The sequence below is a fragment of the Psammomys obesus genome, unplaced genomic scaffold, assembly GCF_907164565.1.
Source record: "Psammomys obesus unplaced genomic scaffold, mPsaObe1.curated_primary_1811, whole genome shotgun sequence".
Taxonomy (NCBI): Eukaryota; Metazoa; Chordata; class Mammalia; order Rodentia; family Muridae; genus Psammomys; species Psammomys obesus.
Window position 1 is genome coordinate 17,428,442 of NW_026596046.1, and position 22,233 is coordinate 17,450,674.

At 46.3% G+C, this 22,233-nt stretch overlaps 1 protein-coding gene across 2 annotated transcripts in view; it reads left to right on the forward strand.

Moving 5' to 3' along the window:
- The first annotated feature begins 366 nt into the window (after nucleotides 1-366).
- Abhd2 (abhydrolase domain containing 2, acylglycerol lipase) overlaps nucleotides 367-22,233 on the forward strand; it is an 86,375-nt gene continuing 64,508 nt past the window's right edge. Inside the window, exon 1 of one of the 2 annotated variants that reach the window (XM_055623101.1) lies at nucleotides 367-462. The gene's annotated coding sequence lies outside the window, so the exon portion shown is untranslated. Of the gene's footprint in view, nucleotides 463-4,146; nucleotides 4,274-22,233 lie in introns of those variants that run through there. The other variant, XM_055623102.1, reaches the window with a different exon arrangement.

A 22,233-nucleotide genomic window follows, 5' to 3' on the forward strand; every position in this document is an offset into this window, starting at 1 on the left:
TCTCCTATCACATCATTCCGTATCAACCATCAAACACAACCCATTATTTAGCCGGCTCTCCCTACCCCGCCCCTCGGGGCGGGCCTTACCCAATAGCATCTTGGCCCACTGGCCAAAGACGTCAAAAGTAACCAATAGTAGAAGAACTGTCTGCTTAGACTCTCCGCCTCTACCCTGAGGAGCAGCCCCACCGGCCAATGGGCTGCCAACCAGACGCAATAAGCGCTCTGAGCAAATAGAATGGCGGCTGGGCTGTCCAATAAGCATTGGGGTACCCTGGCTTGGGGGCGTAGCAGAGGCGGTCGTCAGGGGCGTGGCGGCAGTTGCCTGGGCGGGGCCGGTAGCGGCGGGAGCTGCGCTGGCCAGGGGTTCCGGCTGTATTTCTATGAGCGCAGCCGGCAGCCGCGGAGCTGCGGGAACCGGACTCCGGGCGAGCTGGACCGCTGGAGTCAACGAGCGCAGGTAAAACCTCGGCTGGGCGAGTTCCACCAAGCCCGGATCGCGCCCCAGAGGCGTCGGGCCAGAACCCCGAGTCCCGGGGTCCCCAGCGTGGCTCGGCCCATCGCGCCGCAGCCTGTGTGCTCCGAATCCGTGGGGACTGTTTGGGGACTGTCACCTGGCACTGCGGGGGTCCGGAGGACCAGCTTGTCTAATGACGGGGCAGCCCAAACCACGGGTGGGATACGCCTTCCTAAAGGTCCTTTGTCCTCTCCTGCTCGAAGAACCGAGGTTGGGGACAAGGCCGACGGAGGCCTCCTGGTTGCCATCCCCTGTACCCCATGGATGCTCACTCTTTGGTCCGGGAAGGTATCTGCCGGGCCAGAATCGGGGAAGAGGAAGCAGGATGCTGGAAACCTGAAAGGGCCCAACTACAAGCCCGGGGTATTCGATGGGCCTCTGCATTTTGGGATTCCCGAGGCTCACCTATGACCGATGGGTCCAAGTTCTAGGGAAGCAATTTTTGACCTACTTTATTGAGCTTGTGGGGCAAGCGTTCTAGGTGCTTCGTGGGCTTTCCCCACAGCACTATCTGTCCAGCAGCACCCTGGGCTGCCTGCCAGTCCAGGCAGCTAAAACGTCGACCGTGGAAGTGCCTAGGCAGAAGCCAGATGACAGCCACCTGTCTGGGATGCTTAGGAAGGGGAAGATTGTATTATCCATCTGTAAGGCCCTTCTCCATCCACCAATGCACTCTGGGCAACATTTGTTGACTAGATTGAGGGGGGACACTTACCGGAATCCACTAGATTCCAAGCGGGTGTCAAGTTCGACCATAATGATTTTTGCTCTCATGTGCGTGTAGGCATGCCTGCATGCAAACGGAATAGATTAGACCAAAAGATGAATTAATCAAGTGGTTCATTTAAGGGCTCAGTTGGGGTTACTCTTTCTCTGTTTTGGTGCTTCCACCTCCAGCTTGTCAAGTTTTACCTGGCCCAGAGGCAGGTTCCAAGAACAGGCTCTGGAGAGATTGCAGGGTTGGCAAAGTCAACGTGATCTGTGCCCAGAGCTTTTCAAGGGCCATTGGGTTACAACCACATTAAGCAGAGCGCATTTCTTCTCCACTGCCTCCCCTCATTTGCCTGAATAGAAAGGACATAATCTTCTGAAGGTCAGGAAGCAGATGAAATAATTGTAACCCGCCTCACCCACGTGAGGATAAATGAAGCTTCGGGTAGCCAGCCAGAAAGCAGGCCAGTCCGGTGCTGCTAATGATCAGCATGAACCTAACGATATTTTGAAGCCATAAGGTTGAAGCTTATCTGATTCATCCCCCAAATGGATGGATGAAGAAACATAAGGCCTGGATGGTCACAAGGCTGGCTGGTCATCACAGAGTCATGACTAAGAAGAGTTGATCTCTTCACACCAGGTCTAGCCAGGACATGACTTGAATTCTACTCCCAGCCTAGTTCTCCTTCTCTATTTAAGCTCAGAGAAGTTAGAAGCTCAGGCTTTGGCATCTAAGTGCCTGGGTTTGAATCTTAGTCCTGCTTTATCTTAGCTGTGTAACTTGCAGCAGATAAATCAACCTCTCTGTGCTCATCTCCTCACCACTAAGGCAAGGAAAGATGCTAGTACTTTGGTTAAGAGATTGGAGAAATATGCACTATTGGGACCAAGAGAACAGTGCCTGGCACGTGGTGACCATAATGGATTTGCTGAAGAGCATGTTGTTGCCTTTTGGCGTAGCTTTCCTTCATATCCACCACCCAATATTTTTCACTCTTAAAAGCACAGTCTACATTTTAACATGTGTTTCTTAGTTGCATCACATTTTTTTTTTATGTATTGAATCCGATAGTGTGGTTACTCTGTTAGTTCCCACCTTGTAATTGCACTCTTCTGAGACACCAGTGTTTCTGTCACCTTTAAAGGGAGTAAAAGTGAATCTCTCAAAGTGGTAGACCGAAGTCCCTGGGATCCCAATCTGCATGGTGGCCTTCCAAAACTCGCATTCTTTCCACCCAGCCTCCCTCCCCAGTTGTCAGTGTGATTCAGCTTGATTATAAATGGATGAACGTTTTTAGATTAAGATTTCATGAGCCACTGAATTAAGTGCTTTTCGGAAGTTCAGGGATCGTGTGTCGAGCGCATTTAAGCAATCTCCTTAGTCATTTGAGTAGGGGGAGCAGCAGCAGCAGCCTGGCCGGAGACACAAGTGTGCATAACACATCCTTGCTGGCCATCCACTTGCCCACTCCTCTGTGTTCACCCCCTTCTTCCTCTTTTTGCATACAGAGCTTGAAATAAGCCAGATGGCAATGCAATGGAGTGGGCTTTCTCCTCTCATTTTAGGAGACATTCCATTCATCCCCCTTTGATGCTTTTTGAAGTTAGGTTCCAAGGGGATGTTGAATTCACCTGTATTAAAGTGCCCTTTGAGAGAGAGAGAGAGAGTGTGTGTGTGTGTGTGTGTGGAGAGCGTGTGTGTGTGTGTGTGTGTGTGTGTGTGTGTGTGTGTGGTGGGAACAATTTTCTGTAAATGAAGAGATGCCTGCCACCCTTGTGTCTTTGTTTATTGTTTTGAAGTTTGCAGAAACCCCGGTCCCCTGTGGTTGCCCCTCCTCAAGGTGTCACCAAAGGCGATTGATCTTCATTGATGGGTACCTAGGACTAGGATCCTGAGTTTGGGGCTTTTGCCTTGGGTCTTTAGCACCCAGCCCTTTTAAAAGAATGGTTTTCTCTTCTTTGCGGTGTTGTTTTTTTTCCTTGGCGTTCTAACAGAAGGACTCCTAGTCACTGCCATTCCCTTTTCCCCAAATTTACACCTTTCCCCTAGTCATCTAGAGCCTGTACTATACAGTACAGAGGTTCCACCCTCGGCCCACAGCTCCTGCCCTAGAGCATAGCACAACCTCTGGCCTTGTCGCAGACAGAGGAAATGATTCTTCCCCTCCTCTTCCCCCACTTAAATGTGGTTCTGTGAAAACCCCTGGCAGATGGACATTTCCAGTACAGTGGAATCCCGTCTGGCAGAATTTCTGCCAGGGGCATAACCTACAGTATTGGGAGCTTTATTGGATATAGGATTTGAACCCTCACTGACCAGTTGAAGAGCTGATGACGACTCGGGACATGAGGTGTTGTTAAGCCTTTCTATTTCATCTTGGCTATCCCAGGAGCAAACACAGGAAGGGCTGGGGAACCTCTTGATTGTGGTTAGGACTATACCAACGCCTTTCACGGCCCAGTATTTTGACCACTCTCTTTGGTGGTGGTGTTTGAGACAGGGTCATCTACATAGGCAGTCCAGGCTTGGCTTCTCATGGTCCTCCTGCCTCAACCTCAAGCTCCTGGAATTTCAGGCATGCAGCCCTGATGCCCAGTGATTACAGCCATTTTAGGTCCCTGTGCTTCTGTTGAGCATCGATAATATACATGAACTTATTTTCCATTACCACTGGTTTGGGTTTAGGTTTGGGACAAGGTCTCCTGTAGCCCAGACTGGCCTCAAACTCACTGTACCCCAACGATGACCTTGATCTTTCAATCCTCCTGCCTCTTCCTCCCAAGTGTTGGGATTACAGGCATAGCCAGCCACCACACTGTCTTCTTTTAAAGATCGTGTTTCTACAGATTAATTTTTGCTTTCTTGGTTCCAGGGCATCATGTATGGGAATAAAACCTTTTCAGCTTATAAAATGGCTGTTGGAGGCTGATGAAGAACCTCACTGTTACATCCATGTGTGTGTTCTGGGCCAGTTGGACAAAGCATGTGTGACACAGAGACCCATTTTCTTCTCTTTCATAATCATTAGGCAACAGTCAGGTAAAGAATTGATTAGAGAATCCATTGAACATCGGTAGCATGGGTTTGCCTAGGTTCTGCCTTTTCTCTTTAAATGCAGCCTGGGTTAGCCAGGAACTGGCCACCGTAAAGGATGGCCTTGCCTGCTCACCCTTGCTTCTGTCTCTGGAGAGTGGTGGGATCACAGGCCTTTGAATTAGTGTGCCACTTTATTACATGGTGCCGAGGCTGGAACCCAGGGCCAGGTTCCGTCAATGGAGCTACATCCCCTGCCAAGTAGAGCTTTGTTAGTTCAACAGATTCTTCGCCTGGTGTATGTCAGGAACACTGCTAACCAGACCAGCAAGTTACACTTATCTGCCTTATTACACAAAGCTAGTTTGTTTTAAAATCGCTTTTATTTAAAAATTTAAAATACAGTGCTCTTAATTCAGATTTTGGTGTTTGGTTTGGTTTGGTTTTCTGAGACAAGGTCTCTCTCTATAGCTCTTACTCACCTGAAACTTGCTAGGTAGATCACGCTGACCTCAAACACACAGAGATCCGTCTGCTTCTGCCTCCAGAATGCTGTGGTTAAAGGTGTGAGCCACCATGACCGGCGTGGTTTTTGTTGCTATTGTTTTGTTTTGTTTTTTAGCTTGTACAGTTATTTACTGTGTTTGTATTTATGTATGTGAGTGGGCTCCTGCCATCGTGAGCATGTAGTGGTTAGATAGCTTCAGGGTTTTGCTCTCTCCCTTCCACCCTATGGGATCCTAGAATCCAACACAGGTTGCCAGGCTTTTCGATGGCCACCTTTATCTGCTGAGCCACTTTTCTGGCCACTGAAAAGTACAAAATAGTGAATCTACATGAGAAATGTCACTCTTGGAAACTGCCATTCTGGCTAGTTGGGTGGTTTTTTTGTTTTGTTTTGTTTTAAAGTGGGTAATAAATACAAAGGCAAGTGTGGTGGCTCACATCAGTCATTTCAGCATTTGGGAGGTTGGGGTGGGAGGGTTGCCGTTGAGTCCAGCATTGGCCTTGGCTACACAGTGAGTTCCAGGTCAGCCTGGTTTACAACGTGTGAGACTCTGTCTTGGTGGGGGGAGGGGGGTCAGTTACACATTTACTGTTGAGAGAGGACATTTGAAAAGTGCAAAGATTAGGAAGTACATGCACCTCTGTCCTGATCCCTCCACCTTGCTTTTAGTCTTTAGAGACAACCAGCCAGTGTTACTAATTTCTTCACCCTCCAGAGCTGAGCTCTGCCCTGGGCATCTGCCATATACGCCACGCCACACCCTTCTTACGTACATGGCGACACGCGCTGTGCGAACTGTTTGAAACCAGGCTTTTTTCCACTTCTTTTTTTTTTTTTTTTCTTGGCGAGATGAGACAAGCTTTCATCCTCCTTTATGAAGGCCATCTATCTTAGCTCCTGCTTTCTGCCCTGGAGGGTGCTGGGAAGCTCTCCTGTCTAAGCAGCAGCTCTGCACGGGCATCTTCAAGCATTTTGCAGGAGTTTCGGAGACAAATGTTTTTCTTCTCTTTGTCCTACTCTACCACCTAAGAGTCTTGGTCTGGCTCCTTTTCTCCACCAATTAGAGAATTAAAAGGCAGGGGGAAGAATCTCAGATGCAGCAGGCAGCAATAGGCAGCAAACTTTATTAAAAGCGGATTAGCACATGCATGTCACACACACACACCAGCGCACAGAAAGAAGGCTCACGAAGCGTAGAGAGGGCATTCTGACGACGCCTCAACACCCCCTACCCCAGGGCTGGGAGCTGTGTTTCTGGGCCTGGGATGGGGCCTCTTCCCCTTATGTTGGATTGGTTAAGGTACACAAAGAAAGGGGAGCTGATAGGCCCACAGCTTCAGATAAGCGTGTTCAGGACCAGCCTTAGCCAGAAGGGGTGAATGTTGGTGGGAGATAATACCTGTCAGGCCTTTTTGTTGGGTTAGGAGGGTGAGGAAGAAGCTGGAAGTTTGCCTTTTTATCCCTGTCTACCTGTCAGGGATCTGGCTGGCTCCTAGTCCCTCACTAGGAAATAGGAAAGACTCTGAGCCTGAGATAATGCCTGGAGAGGCAGGAGGCTTCTTGTTGAGGTTAGCCTGTGAAGGAGAACCGGAGCAGTGGAGAGTGAGGGACACACAGACCCTTGGGTCCCAGCTGTGCCCTTTGGCAGAACATGTTAGCAATGCCGGAGGCAGTTCACTGTGTTTCCTGGAGAGCTTCATTTCCAGCTTCTCTTGTCTGGCCCTGTGTTCCTCACCACAGCTTTCTCTGTGTTCTCACCTTTGAACAGCAGCCTGCCCTTCCCCTCAGGACTTCCTGTTTGGGGAGCATTAATAAGCACCAGGCCTCTTTTCTCTTGTCTCAGGAAGAACCAGCTCTGGCAACTTCCACTGTTCCCAAATCTATATATGCCTTTTTTTTTTTTTTTTTTTTGTAAACCAGCCTGGCCTCGAACTCATTGAGATTGCCTGCTGCCCTGAGTGCCAGGATTACAATCGTCAGCAATTGTTCCCGGCTGTACATAACTTTTGTTGAACATAACTTTTGTTGATCAGATTGGAAGTGTTTCCCAGGATCTCCAAATCATTTTGCCACTCCCACGTGATCTGAGCCAGCTTTGGTTACTAAAGCTTTCCCCAGCTCTAAGAAGAGAGTTCCTGGTTCTTCACATTTGAGTTTCCTGTGGTTACACCTGTCTGCTAAATAACCACGCTGATTTAAATACAATCTTTTGGTCTTCTGTAGTTCACAGATTTTTGCGTTCGGGTTTTCTCTGAATGTACTTCAGCCTCCATCTTGCTTTTCTCTGCCTGAGTCTGCTTTAGAGTCACCTTAGAAGTGATTGAATGCTGAAGATATTAGTTGGTGAGGCCAGCCTTGAGTCATCTCCCTGGTCCTTGCTCACTGTTGGGCCTCCATGGTGCCCCTCAGCTTGTACACAGGGTCCTTGTTACATATGTGATCAGTTATCCTTTTCCCTCCTCTCTCCAGTAAAAGAGATAGAGGCTACCAACCAGTAGCCCCGAGTTGTTCACTCTGAACAATTATTTGTGTACTGTTTCCTTGGGCATCTCAGTGAGGGCAGTGAAAAAAACAAAACAGAGCAAAACACCAACAAACCAGGAAGTCCAATACTAGCTCACCCAAATTTTCAAATTTTTTCAAATAAGGAAAGCAAACCTAATATCACCTTCATCACTTACCACCCTCATTTTATTTATGAATAAATTTGTTGACAAATATGTTAGCATCTAAGGAAGTCAGAGTCCAGCCAGGCAGTGGTGGCACACGCCTTTAGCCCCAGCACTCGGGAAGCAGAGACAGGCAGATCTCTGTGAGTTCGAGGCCACCCTGGACTACAGAGCAAGTTCCAGGACAGCCAGGGCTACACAGGAAAACCCTGTCTCAAAAAAGAAGAATACAGAGACTCTTCTACACAGGTCAAAAACTGTCCTGATGGCTACTGAATTGTGGCATTTGGGAGGGCCTGTCCATAAAGTGGTCTCACTGTTTTCAGTTTCCTTAAGCAGTATTGGGAAACCAGGGTGACCATTCAGTCCAGCTTTCTCTAAAACTGGTACCTTTTGATGGGCATATGGATCCAGTGTCTTTGGTGGTACAGACGGTGGGTTTCTACCATGTGACTGAGATACAAAACTGATGGAGGAAATTGTTCTTTAACTCCTTGGGGTCTAGACTCCTCCATTTGTAAAGTGCCGTGTTAGATTTCTTAAGATGTGAGAGGTGGGAGGAGGCTGAGGCCTGAGCTCAGCAACATTAGGTGAGGATTAACACTAGGTACCGGCATTTTGACCGTGTTTACGTGTACATTTTTCTGAAGCATGAGTATAAGCCTGCTAAGCCCATGATGTATCGTGTGAACGGCTGACTTCTCATCAGGTCTCGGGTCCTGTTCGCCTCCGTAGCATCAGCGCTCTGTGCTGACCCTGACCTTTATCTAACTCTCCTGAACTAGATAAATGCTCAACATTCAGTCTTCTTTATTTTATGTAAACATACTAGGAAACACTTGAAAGGCCCACCCTGAAATGTTGAGATTACTAATAAAATGAGGGGTACAGCCTTGGCACCCCTCATTTGTGTGTGTGAAATCCTGATGAGTTGAAGCCAGGAAACCCCATTCTAGAGAAAGATACAGAGATGGGTTTAGCACAGAAAAGAGGCAGGAACTTTTCAAATGAAGAACTAAGATGATAAATAATAATTAGATAAAATAAAGCATTTGCATGGCCTGAACACGTTGTCAGAATGGCAGCAGCCGGAGCTGGAGAGATGGCTCAGCGGTTGAGAGCACTGTCTGCTCTTCCAGAGGACCTGGGTTCATTTCCCAGCACCCCTATGGCAGCTCAAAACTATAACTCCAGTTCCAGGGAACCCCACACATACAGACAAAACACCAGTGCACCTGAAATAAAAATAGTTTTTTTAAAAATGGCAGCAGCCAAAGTTTATTTGTCATGGTGACACATGAGCTTAGGGGCCAGTGCCCTGAATTTGACTGGAGCTGAGAGCTGGGGGCGAACTTGGAGTTCATTGGCTACCAAGGCTCTGTTACTAAATAACTGCTCGCTTATTTGTTAGCTTTTTATGATGGAAATTTTAAAGCTGTACCATAGAGAGAATCATGTCGTGAGCCCCCATGGCCCCAGGGCCCATCACCAGCTTATGAGTAGTGGAGTTTCCTATATGCTAGCTACTTGCCTCAACCCACATTTATCTTAAAGTCAACCCCACACATCATATTGTCGCATCTGTAAATGTTTCCATGATATCTCTTCAGAATGCTGCTTTATTACACATCTGTTAACATTTTAACACCGAACATGTTACCATTCCTTGAATGAAGCCATTGTGTAGCCGTACCCACCCTGAACATGCCCAAGCTTGGCTGTCCTCCCGACTGTAATAGTTCTAGTTCATTGTTATACCATTTGTGACTGTCTCTTTGTATCCTTGAGGCTGATGTTATTTGGGACAGGGTCTCACTGTGTAGCTCAGGTTAGCCTGAAGCCCACACCATTGTCCTGTCTTAGCCTCCTGAGTACAGGAATTACATGAGCACCACCAAGCCCGGCTTCTTGCACACGGCAGGCGAGCACTCTGCTCCTAAGCGTCATAGGTTCCCCTTTCCTGTCTCCCTCCCCCCGTGGCTTATTGGAGAAACTTGGTACTTGGTGCTGTAGAGGGTTTTATCTGCCTTTGAACGGCAGTGCACTGATGTAGTGCCACTTGGGCAGGCACATTTCAGTCAAGACTGAAGGCCGTTTCCAGAAGTAATGGCCGTTACTAGTGCCTCTATATTTTTTAGCTGTGTTTTATGTGTAGGCCAGCAGCTCCGTGTTCATTAATATCCTTTTTTTTTTTCCTTTTTAAGATAGTTGTAGCGTATTGTCCATGCTTTCCTCTTCCTTGCTTACGTTCAGGTAACATGGAATGATGCATTTTAGCAGATCGCCACACGTATCATTTGGCAACCTTTTGCTTTTCTTGTGTATCCGTTTATGGCATTGTTTATCCCTAGAAGTGGAGGGGAACGCAACCTTCCTAGGATTTTGTGATGTGATTGGAATCTTCGATGGGGGGGAAATGTCCACTGGTTTCATGGGTTCAGCAAATGCTTATGGAGCTTTTTCTCTACTGAGGATGATTCTGGGACTCTGCCGTCAGCACCTCTCCAGGGGACTCGGGCACCATCTACCTCTCCATTGGTTGTGCTTAGCCGGAAGGAGGCTGGCAGTGTTCCTGGCTCCACACTCCCTGGGTGGCCTGAATTGTGTTCATACTGTAAAACTTCAGCTTCCAAGTACTCTGGCTGCGATTCCCTCTTCTAGTGCTCACCCATTCTTGTCAATGCCATTGAAAAAAATATGTCCTTTTGAACAGTGAAACGATGGAAAATGCCAAGGAGAAGATAGCCAAGGATATTTTTTCCAATTTAGAAAATAGCCCATTTCCTTTGGTCTGTCATTAATACCATCCATTACAGGTTAGCTCCACAGAGGGAGGATATGGCACTGGCATTGTCACCATAGATAGAGCTCATAGGAGAAATGTCTTCATATCTATCTTTGAATGAAAAAAGGCCTTAGAGAACTGTCAAGGGGGCTGACGGGGGGGCTCCATCTGTCTTCCTCTGTCTCCCTCACCCCATATTCCTAGAGCCTTTCCCAGGGCCCAGCACAGGGAGGGGTTCCTGGGCCTCAGTTTCCTTGCTTATATTCTAACACTCAAAGCTGTTTCAAGTACCAAATGAGGTAATGTCTGAGCATACACTTTGTAAGTAGTAAATAACGAAGCTGGCCTCTACTGTCAACACAAATGCATCTTGAGCCTTGTTTGAGGAGTAATTCAGAGCATGTATTAATATCACAAACAGTTGATAAACTGGAACGATTCCCATTATCCAGTCTGTTCCTTTGTTTAAGATATAGTGTGTTAAAGATGATGATGTTAGAGCCAAAGGTGATTCTAGATCCCAGGGCAGGCCTGGATGGGTGATGGAGAAGCTAGTTGTCTGCAATGGGGGAAGCACTGTGCACTTGAATGTAAGTGGTGTATATGGGTGTATATGTGTGTGTGTGTGTGTGTGTGTGTGTGTGTGTGTGTATGCATGTATGTATGTGTGGGGTGTTCCCACATACAAGAGCCAATCATTGCCTTGATACCTGGGTGAGTTGAGGTAAGAGGATGGTGATGGCCCCCAGGCGGATCAGACAGTAGTCTAGCCAAGCTTAAGGAGCTGCCATTTGGTTCTGGAATGAGGTCCTCTGGTGTTGGTGGATACAGCAAGCCCTTTCATTGCCTTCTCTGGAGAGTACACCATTGGCAAGTCTGCATAGTGTTTGTATCTTTAAACTCATAATAGCAGGATGCTCTGGCATAGGGCACTTCGCCCTGTCTCCCTCACTTAAGCCTCTCAATGACCCTTCAAGGAAGGTTCTATTTTTCCCATTTAATGAGGTACCATGAGGTTAAGAAACTTGCCCACAGTCACGTAAGTAGTGTACACAGCTGCAGTTCAGGCCAAATTTGTCTTTTCGAGAGCCCAAGAGCAGCCTCTCTGCCCCACCAGCACTACCAACCAGAGAAGTCCCTCAGTAAGTGGAAATCTTTCGGGACATGGATTGTTCTAAAGGACTTCTGTTTCTCTCGGATGTTCAAAAGGAAGCTTATTTTATAATCCGACTGGCCTCTTTGTCTGGATTAGCCTAGGATTTGGTGCTATTCAGATGAGCTTATGTCCTCTAGACAACACTATAGAGAGTCCTGGTGCTGACTATCTCAACACAGCCTCCTGAAGGTCTGTGGTAGCTCCTTCCAGTCCGTGGGGAGGTTTCCAGATCCGTTCCCTTTGAAGCCTTTCCTTCCTTCTACCTACAACAGCTTGTTTCCTCTGTGGCTTGTCTTTATTTGTGAGGCAGCCATGTCTGAAGTAGATTTCTTGCTTTTTGGCCTACTGAGATATTCTTTAGTCACTCAAGGAAGAGAGTAGAAAAAAAATAGAGCCTAGAACAGTAGCTTCTCTGAATGACAGAAAATTGAAAACCTTCATTTTTGGATGGAGAAACGGTTTGCCAGATCTTCAAGATGCTCTTTAAAATACCTAAAAGCTGCTGCCAGCTCAGGTCACATTGAGCTTTCTCTCTGGGGCACAGCGACAAGGCAGCTGCCCAACTCTCAGCCTAATGGAATAATCTGGCAAGGGATCACGGTGGTGCTTTAGCCTAATTGAGTCTTTCCTGCATGTTCGATCTGTTTACAAGAGACCCACTATGTGCTCAGCACTGTGAGTTTCCGTCTGTGTAGAATGTCAAATAGGAAGATATCATTAGAAAGGCATTGGCTGGTAATCCCCAGTGCAGATATTAATGAGAGGTGATTTGTCATTCTTAGGAAGAGATGAGACTAGCAAATTTTCGAGTCGTGATTGGCATTTACATGTGAAGGTAGGCAGGCCACTGTGGTCTTAGACTCTAAAGGAGCTAGGCCCCCAATACAGAAGAACCTACAAAATGAGTTAGAGGCCACCCAGGACTTGTCATGGCTTCAAATGGCGAGTACATGTCCCCACAGAGACGAGAGTTCCCATAGCCAAGTGAATGTTCCTCACACCTCCAGCCTTACGTCAGCCCCTCACATGAACAGTAGGCTAGACAAAGCTCACTGCCCACTGCCGTGACAGCATTTGTGTGGCTCCATTTTCCAGGCTGACTCCTGGATTCCCCTTGTAAACAGAGCGTCGAAGCATCCTTCTACAGTGACTCATGGTCCCCCGCTTCAAACCTCTCCCTCTGGCTCTGTCTGCTTCACGCTCTGAGCCTCTGCTCAGCTGTGACCCTGATGTCTGTACAAACCCGTTTAAGACTCTCCTGTTGTGTCTCTCCTCGACGATCTGTCTCCTTCTTCCCACTGCTCCCTCTGTTTGAATTCTTCCAGGGTTTGTCCTCAGCCCTTCAGGATCCAGTTCGTACTCCCTATAGGTTGCATTGTCCACTCCTTTACGGACATTGTATATTATATTTCTCAGGTAACACCCACAGAGCTAAGATAGAAGCCAAGGCCTCAGATACAGTGGGATTAGGGTAGAATGACAGAATGGGGTGTAGTTTGTAAAGTCCCACCCCCTCCCCCAGCAGCCATGAACACTTCTCAGGGTTGGTATGAATGCCTCTCCAGGAGGCTCTGTCCTTTTCATTTGCAAAGCACTGCCTTGACCACTTAAAGCAGGTGATGAATTTTCGGTAAGTGCTTATGTCCTCTCCCTGATGATGGAGATGGCTTTGCCCTACTTCTGTTGAGGTCATCTCCCTTGCTGGCAGCGTTCTCACCCCCTGGGAGAGTGGCAAGGCTTGGGCATTGGGAAGGCCCTCCAGAGCCTTGCGGCAGGGGCCTGCCTCCCTGTTCTTCAGTACAGTGTATGTCACAGGACTCGGGGCAGGTGCTGCTGGTTAGAGGCAAAACTGAATTTGGACAAAAGTCAAAAGAGGAGGGCACTGGCAGCCTAAGGGTTGGCAGTTAGGACTCTCCCTCCAGCTTTAAAAAGGCTGAGAAATTTTGCTTCTAGAGTGGGAGGCAAGAGAGAGCGAGGCCCAGAACAACAGTAGGGTGTTTGTATTGGACGGATGAGGAGACGGGAACATTTGAGGGTGTGAACTTACTTCTACTTCTTTATTTGGCAAAGCGATCCATTTAGCTCAAACCCCAAAATATACCAACCCAGTGTGCTTCCTTTTGAATTTTTTTTTTCTAGATTGTTCAGTGTCCACCAAGCAGAACTCAGGGCTGCCGAGGCAGATGCCTGGCCACGTGTGTTAAAAGTCTCTTTCTGTCGCTTTCAAAGCAACAGTTCTCTAACCCTGAAGTTATTACAGTGGCAGTCCTTTAGGGAGTTCAAAATGTATAGTGAGCCTTTCATATGTCTGTAGCTAGTTTATAATTTTAAAACATTTTTAACCCACGTAGTTTAACCCATCAGGTCCTTCTCTCTTTAGCCTGTAAAGGAACTTATGCTCGTGAAGTTGATATGATTTACCTAAGATTACCTGGCAGACTCGGCACTCAAAGCCAGGGCCTCTGATCCTAAAACCTGTGTTGTTTGGATAGCTCGTGTGGGCTCTCAAACTGTCTTAAAAATTTCCAGAGAGAGCAAGAGACCCACCCAAAGCTGCACTGCACAGTGTGTTCAGGGGAGCACAACTCTAGATGCCATTGGTAGACGTACAGAGGACATAAATGCTATCCCTCAGCTACCGAGTCCAGCCCTTCTGGGTCTTACCACTTGGGTTGTGCTGTAGAGGTCTCAGTTCTCAGAATTCACGGGACTGATGGAGGAGGCTAAGTGTATCTGTTCTGCATTACCCTTCTTTCACTGTTAGGCCCGGGGCCTCAGTGTCAATCAGTGTGTTGGTTGCTCACACCTGTTGTCTCAGGCTTGGTTTCAATGGAGCTCATGTGACCTTTAAGCCTGCTTCTGTAGACTGGCAAGAGGCTCTTGTTTCTACTCATAGCTTCCGAGGTACTTTACAGCTTGAAGAAGCATGCCTTGCAATCCTGTGCATGCTACATTCTCTTGCCCTGGGAACTTCCATCAGACTCAGAAGGATGAAGACACTGGAGCTGTCATTACCGTCTAGCCTTGTATTAAAGGTATCTAGCCTTGTATTAAATTCTACCCAGAGGTAGAATTTATCATAAGAGCCACAGAACTGAGAGGGGCAGGACAGAGTTAGCGCAGCTCCAGCAGGCCTGGGAGGGTGGGATGAGTCAGTTTTCCCTTTGGGGAGGTGAAGGGCTTGGCACACGGGTCAGATCTCCATGCAAATGTGCTGTTTGATGCTTACCATGGTGAGATGCAAGATTCTCAACTTCATAACATGCTGGCTCCCTCTGGCTCCCAGATCGCTCCTTTCTTAGAAGCTTCTCTGCAGAGTGGCAGGTCTGTGTGGCTCCCAGATCATGCCCTGAGTTGGTTTTTGCTGTAGATCCTGAGCTGTTCTCTTCACTTGAACCCTTCTCTGAAGAAAAAGAATCTAGGCGATGGGTTTGGGGATGAAGCTCTGTTGGTAGAATGCTTGCCTAACATGCATGAAGCCCTGGGTTTGATCCCTAGAATGTAAAACTGGGCATGATGACACATGCCTGTAATCCCAGCATTTGAGAGGTGGGCACCAGAGGAGCAGGAATTCGAGGTCAGCTCTGGCTGCTCTGTAAGTTCTGGGTCAGCCTGGAATGCATGAGACTGTCAGGAAAGAAAGGAAATGGGGCAGGGAATGGAGGGAGGGTCTGTCCATGAAGCAAATAAGGCAGTGGAGTTTGCCCAGTTCTGGTAAGCTGAGAATTCGCTTTGATATTAGAGTTTAATTTAGTATAGATTTTAAAAAATACAGTACTTGGAGCTGTTGAATGTCTGATTACAATGTTTTCTTAGAAATGTCCCCTTTGAAGATTCTGGAATATCTCTAGAGGAAACAGCTGGCTTTTTGTTTTGTTTATTTGTTCCTTCTCGGCATGGGTTGGTTTCTTTATGGTAGAGAACATCTCTGCATGGGGGAGAGGCAGGTTCTAGGCATTCTCCATCCTTCTCTAGGGCATATTCTTCCCTCAAGCTTCTTTGCAATCGGGAGGGACCAGCTTCTTTAGCGTTTCACTAAGCGCAAAGTGCCCAATTAAATGTTCATGTTTAAGTGGTGACTCAGTTTTCAGATATTTTTAGGTTAGTGAGTTTCTTTTGTGAAAGCTGGTGGGTGAGTAGCCATTCCTGACATTTCCATGTGAAGTCTGCATGCTCTTGCTTTTCTTTAAAAATTCCCTTCAAGCCATGCGGTGGTGGTGGTGCACATCTTTTTCCCCAGCACTCTGGAGGCTGAGGCAGGTGGATCTCTGTGAGTTTGAGGCCAGCCTGGTCTCCATAGTGAGTTCCAGGACAGTGAGGGCTAAACAGAGAAACCTTGTCTTGGGTGAGGGAGAACTCCTTCTGAGCTTTGTTTTATTTTGTGTGTAAGCGTTTTGCATGCATGTATGCATGTATACTGTGTGCATGCCTGCTACCCACAGAGGTCAGAAAGGTATCAGATACCTTGGAACTGGAGTTAGGGATGGGTGTGAGCCTCCATGTGGGTGCTGGGAACTGAACCCCAGTCCTCTGAAAGAGCAACAAATGGCTTCAACCACCGAGCATCTCTCCAGTCCCTGTTTTTGACTGGGAACTCAGAAACCGTCTTTGAAAACGTCAGCAGGTTATGACCTTATGACTCTGTAGACGAATACAGTTAAATAAAACTACTGCGTGAGTTCAAACAAACAAAAACAAGGGGGGGGGGCTGGATTTCAAGGTCTGAATTTTTAATGAAACTGAAACAACGTTAACATAAATATATTTTAGTTATCTACTGTAAATATATTTAGTTAGCCTTCTACTTAATCAAGTCATATGTGAGTTTGTACCGTCCTTCATCTTGCAGGATCTAAACTGCAAGAGATGTCCAGCTGGGTCAGCAAGCGTGTGTGTGTCTGTGTGTGTGTGTCTGTGTGTGTGTCTTTATTGTTTTATTTGAGTTTCCGTTTTGTTTGGTTTTGGTTTTGAGACAAATTCTTACTCTATAGCTGCCACTGGCTGCAAACTCAACATTTTCCTGTCTCCATTACCTCTGGCTCCAGAGTTCTGGGATTGTGTGTGTGTCGCTGTGGTTGGCTCGTGAGGAGTCTTCTTAGTTGTAGCTTTCAGCCTCTCTGCTCCAACAATGCCAGCACGGGGAAACCTGCTCTGATCTCCCTGGGTGGCCCCAAGAGTCAGCCACAGCAGTTACCAAAGGAAAACAGCTCGTTGCTTGGTGCTGATGCTGAAAAATAAATGCCTCCTGGCATCTTTTGAAATGAGAATTGGGGCAATTGCTAGGGCTTTCTCATTGCTGGGGAGTTTGAGGTAGTGGTGGGCCAGAAGGAGGGTCTTTCAAAAGCCAGAACACATGAGTGGAACACTCCATCCTCCCTGGACTCTGAAGGAGAAGGATATGGATTGTGTGGACATGTTCTGTGAGCTGTTGGCTGAGATGCCCAACCATCAGGGTTGTTAGAGCTGCTGGGAGAGGGACCCAGGTTGTCAGGGGTTGCCCCATTCTCAGTAGGTGAGGCCGAATCTCAAAACCTCTTGGATGTTCCTCTGAGAATCTCCCGTCTGTGGGGTGTGGTGATTTGAATAGAAATGTCCCCCACAGGCTCAGGTGTTAGAGTATTTGGTCTAGTTGATGGCACCATTTAGGAAGGTTTAGGAAGTGTGGCCTTGCTGGAGTTCGTGTGTCACTAGGGGTGGGCTCTGAGGTCCTAAAGCCTGGAGCCAATCCTGCTCAGTCGCTGCTTCCTGATTGTTCTTCAGGATGGGAGCCCTCAGCTTCCTATTTCTGCCACTGCACCTTTGTTCCACTGCCATGGACACTAGCCTTCTGGAACAATGAGCCCAAATACCTTGGTCATGGTATTTTATCACAGTAATCGAAAAGTAACTTACAGGGCACTGGAAAGATGGCTTAATGGTTAAGAGCACTGTCTGCTCTTCCAAAGGACCCCACTTCAATTCCCAGCACTTCCATGGCAGCTCACGACTCCAGTTTCAAGGAATCTGATACCCTCACATCAATGCACATGAAATAATTTTTAAAAAAGAAAAGTAATTTATGCAAGTGGTAAATAACTCCAGGTGCAAATGACGCATCTCAGAAGTGGACACTGGACTCTCTTCTAGCTATCTTCTTCCAAGCTTATCACTTACATCCAGTGGTATATGACATCTCTGACTTCTCAGTGAAATGACAGGCACTGGCTCTTTTCCTACCTATTTACTTACTCTTCAAAGGTGTTAATGCTGCCCACACTAGGGTCTCGGCTGCTTTTTTGCCACATCAGGATGGAATGGCGTAGACATAGGTCATGTTTTTGTAGCAGAATGTTCTCTGTTGACCCCCTAACACCTTAATTGCCAGAGGCCTCTGTGTGCTAGCCTAGAGTTGTGGGTCAGGGTGAGGAGAGGCATGGACTTCCCTGCAGGCTTGGCTTCAGCAGGAGGGACCCTCTGCGGGTCATAGTGGCAATATGGAAGGAGGTTAGCATAAATTAAGGAGCAACATAGCTTGAAACTTGTTTGTTGTTGTTTTGTTTTGTTTTTAAGAAAGAGCATCTCACTGTGTTCCAAACCAAGCTGGCCTGGAGCTTTCCCACAGTCTTGCTTCCATATCCTGAGACCCAGGACACTGGGTGTGTACCACCATTCCCAGCTTCCTGGAACCCTTTGGGGAACTTGATGATCACTTATCCAGGGATGTATTAAATCTAACAGGGTTCCTCCATGGAGGTCTTGGGAAGAGAATACCCTGGGATTAGTTTTAATCTTGTTGGAGGAAGTCCAAGCAGATTGTCAGTGAGCTGCTTCACTGTTTGATGAGCCCTTGTGTTCCTTTAGCCAGGTGTCTCTGTGTGATTTCTGTGTGTCAGCTTAAGAACTTGACTGAGATGAAAGGGAAGAGAATTTAGCGGTGATGATGGTAATAGCTGATATTTTGAGACCCTTACTGGAGTAATATAATGGAATTATTGGTGTAAATGACACAGCTCAAAGTATATAACTATAATTGATTTGAATAATGAAAAAAAGGCCTCAAGGTCTGTGAATTTTCTTGTGTGTGGTCTGAGGCAGGAAAGCAGGGGCTGTATTCCATTACAAAGCACAGAGAGATTTTTCCCCCTGTGCGTTTTAGACAACAACTGCAATTGTGTCCCCAGAATCTCAGACATTTCAAACTGAAAGAGACTGTCAGGGTTTTGTTTTGTTTTTTACTTCTAATCTAAGCCTCTCCTTTTACATCTCAGATCCTTAGGTCCCAAAAAGCTAAATGACTTTTTCCAAGATGACCAGGCAGAACAGGTTCTAGGTCCCAGGTGTCAGGACCTCTGCCAACGCAGGGGCCCCTGTCCTAAGTGATACTCTTGGCCACGGGAGAGCACTGAGAGTCATGGGAGGCACAGCCCAGGCCTTCAGCACGGGTGGAAACACCAGCCAAGCACATCTTAGAGTCTAGCAGTAATGCTGAGAGCCCTTAACGACCAGAAACCAGCTATTTAGCAGCACCCTGCTTTTTTTTTTTTTTTTTTTAATGATATGTAGATAACAAAGAGAATACTATCAGTTACAGCTCCTAAATTTACTCATAAGCTAGCAGGACTGGAGTGTAGCAACCCACAGAGAAAACACTGACACAGGTACATGGGAAAAGTGGAAACATAGAGGGAGACAGGTGGGGTGCGGAAAGGCTGGCTTCCCTTCTTCACCTACCCAGCCCACCAGCCCTTCCGTGACTGCTTAGGGCTTATTTCAGCTGGATTTCATCTGCCCAGAAAATGGAAGTGGGGAGCACTCAAAATAGTTGAAGGTATTGAGTTTGGTTTCTCTTCCATCTGAGTATTGACCAGGCCTGACCAAGATCTGGTGAAATCCCAGCACATTCAGGGTAGTATGGCCATAGAGATTCTAAGCTTCATACGTCTAGGCAAAGTTCAGACTATTTAATATTAGATGGTAGGTCAGATTTGCAAAAAAAAGAAAAACAGAGAGAATAACCACCATAAATTAAATGTAAGATGAGTTGAAGTAGATGTGAAGAGTTTTATTTTGGAATTGTCTGATAATTCCTAGTTTAATACCTAAATAGATATTTAGGTAGTAGGTAGGTAGGTAGGTAGGTAGGTAGGTAGGTAGGTAGGGTAGATATTTATTATACACACACATACGCATACTTCTAAAGTCCTAGACTTGATACTCTGAGGCCCAGTTCTGGATGTAGTGTTCCAGGCCTTTCCTGGCTTAATTATTCTCATCTCCATGATCCTAAAATACATAGAACCTTAGCAATGCCCCCGTTGTATAAGATGGTACTTAACTGTGGTTCTGTGCCTTCTAGGCACCCAGCTAGTGGTTGGCTACTTAAGCTCCCTGGGATTTAAGGGAGCACTCCTTATCAGGTCATGCATAACTGGCTTGCTGCCCAGGACCTTCAGAATCAAGCCTTATTCCAAGGCTGTACATTTAGGCCATAATAATCAAACCATCTGTGGAATTGCCTGCCCTGAATTGAATTTTTTAAACCCTGGCATTTTTCAATTTCTTGCTGCATTTACTATTTAAAAAAAAAGTTGTAGGAGGACAGTCAGTCAATCCAAGTCTCCTCTATAAAGTCCTACAGATCTTCAAAATAACTCTGTGCCAGAAAAGCTCTCCTTCCACTGAGTGAACGTCGTATATCTGAGGGTAAGAGCATTCTGTTAACTCGTTCTACCTTGTGAACCTCTGATCCAACGGAATTTTCTCCTCTGATGGGCAGAAAACTCAAGAGTCCATCTAGCTGGACCACATACACAGATGTTGTGTTTGTTGGAGTATTTATTTTCCTTGTCCTGGATTTTAACTTTTTTGTGTATTTTATTATTGCTATCTTAAAGCCAGCTAGCTAGCATGCCTGCCTTTCTCCCTTCCTACTTTCTGTCCTTCCCTCTGGTACCAAGCATCGACCCGTGCCTTGCACTTTTTAGACATGTTCCATCACTGAGTTCTACCCCTGAAAACTTTTTCTCTAGCAATGAAAATAAAGTCATTATGAACTTTAAAAATAAATTAAAACACTCTTACAAGTAGCTATTGAAGCACCTTGCACCTAGCAATTGACACTTCTAGCATCACAAAGATGTAGGTTTATAGTATTTACTTATGTGTCATTGGAAATTGTATAGTAAAAGCATCTAGAAATAACAGTGATGTAAACTAGTTTTTAACATAAAAGAAATCCTGAGACAGGTGACGAAGGTCTGATATGATGGCTCCACTAAATCACCTTCTAAGTCTGCTGTTTTTAATAGGCCTGTAGTCATCCATGGCCCAAGATGCCTGCTGAGTTGTAGCCATATTATCTGCATTTCAGGGAGGCAGAAAGGGAAGAGGGCAGGAGGATTAACTGCCTTTTATGGTTTTTTTTTGTTTTGTTTCATTTTGATTTTTGGGTTTTTGTTTGATTGTTTTTTTTTTTTTTTTTTTTTTTTTTTAATGAGATCAGACTGTTTAGATTTAACAAGGATTTAGTCTAAGGACTCACATAGCTGCAAGGGAGCCAGGAATATTTTACTGAGTGAGGCACATTTTCAGGTAAGAGTGCTTTGTTAAAGCTACCTCATAGTTTACAGGAAGGTTTAGACTTTAATTAACAAATAGTAAAACAAACCACAACATATCCTATAAGCTTTGACATTTTGCCTTTCAAAACTTTGTTATGAGTTTATCATTTGTGCATGTACTTGATATTTTTAGATATTCAGACAGTACAGACTTATACAAGACTAGACTTGATATAGTTTTTTTCCCAAGGATGATATGCTCTGGGAGGTAATTATAGGGATGATTCAGGTACCAGAAACGATTAAATTGGTGGTGGGATCCATGTCAAGGACTTCACACTATGTCACAGACTAGGCTGTCTGGAGGAGCAGCTGCTTTTCAGCCTCTGTCATTGTTGCCATGCCAGGCTCTGCTTTACCAAATCTTCTGGTTTGGCTTTTTTGTTTCTTTAGAGTTTTGTTATTGTGTGTTTGTTTTAGAAAAACGACATGTACAGATTTTTGCCCAAAATCTGATGTTTGACAACCAGTAAACAAATTTCCCCCCAAAATGCCAGGCAAAGCCAGGCATGGCTCCTCAAATCTATAATCTCAGTAAACAAAAGGCCAAGGCAGGAGGACTGCCAAGAGTTAAAGGCCAGACTAAGCCTGGCAAAGATGACACCAGGCTGTGGCTTGTTTTCATCCTGCAGCTGAGCCTCCAGGCCTGGTGGGCTCAGGTGGCCCGTGATGTGGCTGGGGACATTGCTCTGCTATTCCTGCCTCCCCACACCCTGGCCTCTGTAGCTGGTTTGTCTTGGCATATGGAGAGCTCATAGAAATCTGGCGTAGAACAGGATTGGCTGTGGCACTTAGTTGAGCCGCTCCTTTACCTGCTTTTCATTTTCTTAAGTCATTTAAATGTGGTCAATCAGAAACCAATGGAGCTTGGATCCCAGATCTGCCTGTGCACCAGTCATTTGGGGCCTTGTGTCTTCTGTTTCTCCTCCTTTCCCTGTCCTTGTTTGCTTTTCTCTGTGTCATTCCGGCTTTCAAGTCATACCATATGGGGGCTAAGAAGGCCACTGGAGTCAGAGATCAGCATTGGCCTTTCTGCCTGTGTCAGCCTTGTGACCTTGGGGCAAACATAATCTTTGTAGGTCTCAGCTTCCTCACCTGTAAAGTGGGATGATACTGGCATCTGTCTCATAGGGCACGGGAAGGAGTAAACGACTCAGTACTCATGAAGAACAGAGCTTTGAGTATAGTCGTTTACAATTCTTTTTTGGAACCTTGGTTTTGTGCCTTTTACTTGCCTTGGCTCCCATTT